The following is a 7,664-nucleotide window of genomic DNA, read 5'->3' on the forward strand; positions in this document are numbered from 1 at the left end:
ACATAGCCATTACGCTAACTGCTGGTTCCCAAGACCTATTTTAATGTTATCAAGAAAATAAAAAAATCCACAAAGGAAGAAAAAGATCAGGGAATATATATGCCATTGCAAAGTCATTAGGGCAGAGAATGCTTAGAATCATGCTTTCCAATCCTGTCTCCTATCCCTACTTTTCCTCTCTGAAGAGCTCACATGTCAACTGACTGTAAACCTCTTCTAGTGAATGACGTAAGCTGCCATGGAGAGTAATATGCCTGAAGCTTATCGCCAGTCTCCTTAGTCTCTTGTACTTATTCCTACCTTTCTGGCTGTTCTTGTGCATAGTTTTCACTCTGTTTTAAACTGCTTTATAGCAATCTCTACAATCCTTTTCCATGTACCAGCCTATAACCAGCTCTCTTGAATTTATGCTGAAAAAGCTTCTTTTCCGACTTGTCTTGAGGGATCCTTTAAAATCTGTATACTTTGCCCTCTCCTCCTTCGCTAAATCACATTTTTGTTCTTCTCTAAAATAACACTGGATGATAATTAGATATAAGTTGTTCTTATGAGTACAGGTCTTATTTTTTCAGCCAGATCCTAAAATATTTTAGGATGCTTAGGACTGCATAAATTTAGTGAGTTATAATGTTTTAAAGAGCTTTGATAATATAAAGGTATATTTTCATATACATATAGATATAAAGGTAAATAGTATGTATCTGATGAGATACCAGCACTCAGAGTGACATAACGCAGTGATGGAGACATGGATAGATATTTGTGTATTTCCCTATGGCAGCATGATGGGGATAGGCCTCTGAAGAAACCTACTTCAGTATTGTCCACATGATGGACCTGCCAAGGTACATCTTTCTCTCCTTAGAGCTGCTAATAGAAATAAATGTTTATAAAGCCCATAGAAAGGGGATGTATCTGGCATATGTGAAATAACAGCAGAATCTGGAAGCCTCTGAGAGTGAAACACAGTGTTCCAAGGAAATTGAATCATCTGTTTTGTCCTTTAAAATAAAAGATGACTCCTTTGACAGTGTTTTTCTGTATAGATCGGGTTGGTTCCACTCACTGACTTATGTAATCTTATTAATCTTTCCATCATTCTAAGCCAGGTAAGCATAATAAAGCAACTGTTCCCCTCCTGTTGTTTTAGTTTTAGATGCCCTTATAAATCTGCTCTGGATTAAGACCAGTAATAAATGCACACACACGGGCTCATGCATGCATGCACACACACACATCCTCATTCACATACATACTCATATGTACGTTCACCCTTCAACTGTATGCACACACCAAGAAACCCGAGTGTTGCCATCATCTTCGATTTCAAACCCCTCTTTAATGTATTAATAAAAGAGAATGGGAGAGGAAAGAAATGGAATGACTATGACACTTTCTAAATATTAAGTAGGTCTTTTTTCTTTTCTATTCAAAGAGGAATCGGTTAACTGTGTAAGTAACATGCAATACACAATTCTAATAGCTTTGATAAACAGAGGATAGTATATATAGGATGTTAGTTCTAAGAAAAGATAATGGAATTTGTGATACAGACCTATATTGTTCAGATTATAAAGTAACTTTCTGAATTTTGGAAATATTTTATTAAAGAACATCTTTTAGGGACAGATGATAGTGTAACAATAACACAACTGGACCCATAGGGGAAGGTACTGGGACCTCCCTGAACATGCCAGACACACATACATGTGCCCATGATCCAGGATGGCTAATGCTAGGGGTGAATCGTGTCATCAGTACTCCATCAGTTTCCCTCTCTACCTCTCTCTCTCTCTCTGTGTCTCTATCTTTACCACGAAAGAAAAAAATAAACTTCAAAAACAGGACAGCTTTTAGTTTAAAAATATATGCTGAAAATATAAATATAATAAAACTACACTTTTATCAAAATGAATAAATAACTGCATTAGAAAACCATAATAGCCCCATTTGTTTAACACCTACATAAAGTTGTTTCACATCTAACAGTACTAATACTTATTTTTAAAGAGTCATTAATTGTATTATTTATTATATTTTAATTTGCTATAGGACACATGTGCTCACCAGAGAGAGACAGAGAGAGAGAAAGAGAGTGAGAAAGCAAGCCTCCAGGTCCAGAACTCCAACGGCAGTTGGCCATGTGGGAGTCCAACGCCTCCCACTGTGGCCCTTGCTGGCCCCAATAATCTTTCTTTCTATTCACTGAAATGGCTGTGATTAGGTCAGTGAAGAAAGGCACAAAGACATGAATGGGTGGAACAGCATTATGGTATTCAAGACTTGTTAAATAGGTCGATAATGGGTAACCTATGGGGTGAAAAACACAGAGCAGATCAAGTTGGATCCCAGAGTGGCCCATCCAGTTTTCATGAGTAACACTAAAAAAATTAAGCAGGGCAAGTGATTTGATTTTATTTATGATCCAGAAAAATAATCTTTAAACTGGTATTCATGAAAGTCAGGGGAGCACAGAGGCTGTCCTAGGGGTCTGTGGGCACTGAGAGCTTAAGTTCCAGCACCTCCACTTCCAAATGGATTCTTTTCCTAAAGTTCTCTACCTTAAATGGATGTGCTTCTCAGATATTTACCAGTTCAACACCCCTACCTTCCTATTCATTGCCGCTATTTCCTATTTACTGAAAAAAGGCAGAGTTCCCATCTCTTCTGCATTTTACTGTAGTGCATCATCACTGTGAGATATAAAAACCTTGGGATACTAAACAAGATATATGTGTATCTTTGAAAATACTTTATATATACTCTTTATCATTTTGGACTACTAGTAATTGCATAACTCTATCAGAAAATATACGTGTGTGTGTGTGTGTGTTTGTGTGTGTGTTTATTGTGCATGTGAATTCACCTATCAGAACCTCATGGACACAAGAAATTTAAAAATTTAATTTCAACATATAAAAATCAGAGAAGTTTGATGAGGTAAGAACTAAAAGACTCTTCAACATAATCTAAGTAAAATACAAAATAAGAAAGTAAGAAAGAGTACAAATTAAGGCAGTGAGAAAAAGAAGGTGAGAAAGGATGTGAACAATATTAAAGAGGTAGAATGTATAGTTTATAATGACTAATAGAATAAAGAGGAAAATGGTATAGGGAAAAAGTCTGACATAGTTCACAAATTATTTGGTAGATGATGCACATATAAGAGAAACATTAATTTGGGGAGAAACATAAGTTTACTTCTGCTTATCTTGTGAGGCACATGTTTGGCATCTGTGTTCATAGCGCATCTGAGTTCTAGCTTGTCTAGAAAGTTATTGAAAGTCATGAATGCATAGTGATAGCAAAAGCCTTGGGCAGAGTGGCAATCAGTGGATATTGAAAGAACACAAAAAGGGTCTTCGGCCCTTTTCTCCATAGGATTTCTCCAGGAAATCCTAGTACTTCTCAGTAACTATTCTATATAATATACTTTTCTTGATGTCAGAGGTACAGAAGTGAAGCAAATAGATCAAGGCTTATGACCAAATGGAATTTTGAAAGCTTTAACATGAACTAGTAAAACAAAAGCTGAAACATCCTTGCTATTGGGACATTCGCTCCTTTCAGAGCCAACATTTGAATGCTGCTCTCAGTTCTCTTCATTTGTTCAGAAGCTGAATGGACTACAAATTTGTACTTGTCACTTTTCTTCCAGCTTCTATCTTACAATCAATGGATCACTGGAAGTGAAGGAAGAATGTCACTCATTGTCTGACAAATGTGTGCCAGGTTGTCCTGGGACAGTTCTTCTTTGCCTTCCTTCACACAGTGATCCCCAGAAGGATCAGCTACCCAAATATCAGCACCAAACCGATATTCTGGCCATTTAACGTTGAATAGAATTACGGAATTTTAAAGCATTGCGAACATGTTATAACAAGATTGGAAGTCCTATAAAAAGCCTCAATGAATGACTGATTTTCTTATTTCCCCTTCAATAACTTCATATCTTGAATAATAGGTGTCCCATATATTAGTTTATTTCTGCCTTTCAGATAAAATAATAATATTTGTTGGAACTAATTGTCCTTTTTTGAAAAGAACGTCAGTAGGTCCTTGGCAATGAGATGCTCTCTTGTGATTGATGTCCTTTAAAAAAACAATCTCATTAATTATGTAAATTGATTCATATACTTCTTTGACTGAAGACACTTTATACTCTTTAACATTATTAGGAACCTGAATTTTCCCTCTGAGTTGTACAAATCTATATTTGCTGCATTAGGAGTTTAAGCAGACCCAGCCTAGTGGTATAGTCAGTAACATACTAAACTGCAGTGCTGGAAGCCACATGGGTGACTGCAGTTTCAGTTCCCCAGTCCGGCTGATCTGAAATATGCCCCGTGCACTCACACATACCCATGATCCTGACAAGACAAAACCATCTTTTAGTTTTACTCTTACCCATGCCTCTAGCCTCATATAGGACCTCACAGGCTACCACATTTCTCTCCATTCTTCTGTGCACTCTTAGCCACACGTTTTTTATTCTTTTTAAAAAATTGCTTAAAGTTTAGTTCTTTCTTTTATGAGAGAAACAAACAAGCACTCTCAAAAAAGTTTCCTGCTGCAACAATCCCATTCCTGCCCTCAGCCCTTCCAGCCATTCTCCATCATGGACACGCATGCTCAGTGTGAACAGGTTGAGCAGGGAACTGAATCAGCAATCTTCTGTACAGATCTAAATTTTCTTGAGCAGCACATTGCTGCTGCACCACCGAGCCCTATTTCTTCTTATACCTCTTATTTTTCCTGTTCTCATTAGAATTCCTGTATCTCTGCCATTTCTTCTGCCTTGACAAATTTTCTCGTCTTTCCTCACCTACTTGACAGCTACCCATTGTTCAAATTTCAACTCCGTCATTATTTCCTTTGTAATTAAATTTTCATTTAACCTTTGTGATTTGGTTAAATTCATTATTATATCCTTGATTATATTTTCATAGCACCGTAAACCCCTCAGCCCATGCACTCCTCAGAGTCTTAGTTTTACATTTATTTTTGAAACATTTTAGTGAATAGCTCTCTCTAGGAAAATTTGCAGGCTCCAAAAATGCAAGGACCGTGTCTGTTTTATATCCCTTGGTAAATAACACTTTGCCTTACACATCAAAGGAGTCCAACAAATATTTGTTGAATGAGTAAATGTTACCCTCAGAAAAAGTGGTAGTTTCTCATTTTTCTTTTTCTGGTTTTTGGTGTTTCTTCTATACTTCTAGATCTTCATTTAAAAAAAAAAAAAAAAAAAAAAAAAACCTGGTTTTTCTCAGACATTACTTACCAGGAAGATTTGCTCCATGCCTTCTTTTCATCACCTCAACTCATCTTCAAGCGTCATGCTTCCACAGCTGCTTACATTCACTTGTTGGTAATTGCCTTCATGCACTTTCTTTTACCAGTGTAACAGGCAAATCTTATCTTGTTTTACTTCTATTTTCACATTTTTTCTTTTCCCTATTAGTTTTAAAACTTCTACAAACCTAAGTATCAAGAGATATTCTAGAAGTGAGACATTCTAGGCAGAACTTGGGTAGTTAGAGTTTGTAGTCAAGGTGTGTTATAAACTGAGTTCATAAGAACTCCTCAGAATTCATATGTTGAAGTCCTAACCCCCGATATCACTATATATAGATAAAGGAATTTTAAGAGGTAATTAATGTTAAATGATGTCATAGAGTAGTCCATAATCTAGTAAGACTGATGGCCTTATAATAAGAAGGAGATCTCTCTCTCTCTCTCTTTCTTTCTCTCTCTCTGTTTCTCTATCATGTGAGGGCATAGTAAAAAGATGGCTATCTGTAAACGAAGAAGAGAGCCATCAACAGGAACCCAATTGATTGAGACCTTAATTTTGGACTTCCTAGCCTCCAGAACTGTGATAAAATAAATTTCCACTTTTTTAAAAGGCCAAGTCTATGGTATTTTTTTTTTACAGAAGCATGATCAGACTTATATAAGTATGTTGCCATACTGAAAAGTTTCTTCCTCTTGGTAACAGATAAACATAGGCATTATTTTAAAATGTCGTCATCTTTCAAAATTCAGTGTGTGTTTAAAAAATTACTGTGTTTCTTTAAGAAGGCTATTTTTTAAAATTGTATTAATCCATCCAAGGCCAGAAAAGAGATTAGTATAAAGAAATCTCATTTTATTCTGAGTCAGGAAAAAACAATGCTATCAATACAATTTCTCAAGGGAGAAATCTCGTACTTGGGCATGTTTTCCAAGTCATCATCTAAAGAACAAGACTATAGAATTGAAGATCTTTCATTGTAAGTCTTGTCTCCTGAGCATTTTGTACCAGAAAAGGCTTGGATAAAGTCCAAGGAAAAATTTCAGATATGAATCCCGGCTTCACATGGAAACCAAACGTGCAAGCAATTTGAGGTTTGTGTTTTGGGGGTCTTTACTATTTTCCCATGTCAATTTTAAAATAAGAAGCTCTTTAAATTTACAATCAGCCTGGTCCTTTCCTTTGTGGCCCAAAGTGCAGAAGTACTGTTGATGGGAGAGTGGCTTTATACACTGTTCTCAATCTCCAGGGACCATTATAAAGTCAATCCTCTGTTTCCATTGCTCTTCAGTAGCTGGGAATAAGAAACAGTAAATTGGATTGAACTGCTCCAAGAGATAATGAGGTATTTGTCCACTAGTGTATAAAGCAACTCATTCTGAGCTATAGGAAAAAGAGCAGTGATATCTTGTCTCCACTGGGAAATCTGGATTGCCTTTTGATGGATGTGGGATGGACCCTCAATATGAGTATTTGCTTATGGTCTGTATAAAGCATACAGACCCATAGGTTTGGCTCTTTTTCGACAGACGTGCACAATACTCACCAACTGCCATTCACAGACCACTATCAGGGCCATGTATCCTTTCTGCAAAGTTTTGGTCAGCCCCTCACAGAGAAAATTGATCAGACTTATTTTCAGTGAACTTGACTGAATTTAGACAAGAATTTAGACAATTAATGTCTCTCACAAAACAATCTATTGAAACTTTAAAATCTCATTCAAAAATCTTAGCAGTCAGGTTGTAGCATGTCTAAATCAGCAAAGGAATATTAATGTTCTAAGAGGCACCCATTGTATTTGATCATGTTTAAATCAGACAGTGAAACATTTAAATAGCAAATATTTTCTTAAAGAATTTCCAAACAGAAAGCTTTGTGTCCATCATTGAAGGAAAACATTCCTTCACTCACAGGCCACTGAGGATCATATAAATATCCTTGCATCTATTTCCAAAGGGTAGCCACCGCTGACACCTCTGGCAAAATGTTTTATTTGTGAGAAACTCTCAGAAAAGTTCTTGATATTTTCAGTGTGAACTTGGTAGACATATTTGCAAAAATATTTGTGTATGTGAGAATGCTCTATTTTATAAACATGTTGGTTTGTCTAAATTTGATCAACTTCAACTAATACTGAAAGATGCTTCTCTGCTTCCTTAATTCTTAGTTTAGCCCCTGGAGACTCAGACCGTCTCTTATTTAGGACCTGTGTTCAACTATTAAGTACAAAGGAATGCCTTCTTCAAATCAATTGTCATAAAACATTTGTTTTCTTTTTACACCAGGTTTTGATATTTATACAGTAGAGCAGCAGAAAGTCTATTTTATCGCAGCAGGCATATTTCATTTTATTTGAAGTGTAATG

The 7,664-nt window shown here is 36.2% G+C and overlaps 1 protein-coding gene across 2 annotated transcripts in view; it reads left to right on the forward strand.

The window, feature by feature from the left end:
- Nucleotides 1-7,664, forward strand: part of HGF (hepatocyte growth factor) — an 87,211-nt gene that overhangs the window by 30,572 nt on the left and 48,975 nt on the right. The gene's annotated exons all lie outside the window — the stretch shown is intronic.

Source organism: Tupaia chinensis, unplaced genomic scaffold, assembly GCF_000334495.1.
Source record: "Tupaia chinensis unplaced genomic scaffold, TupChi_1.0 Scaffold000466_1, whole genome shotgun sequence".
Taxonomy (NCBI): domain Eukaryota; kingdom Metazoa; phylum Chordata; class Mammalia; order Scandentia; family Tupaiidae; genus Tupaia; species Tupaia belangeri.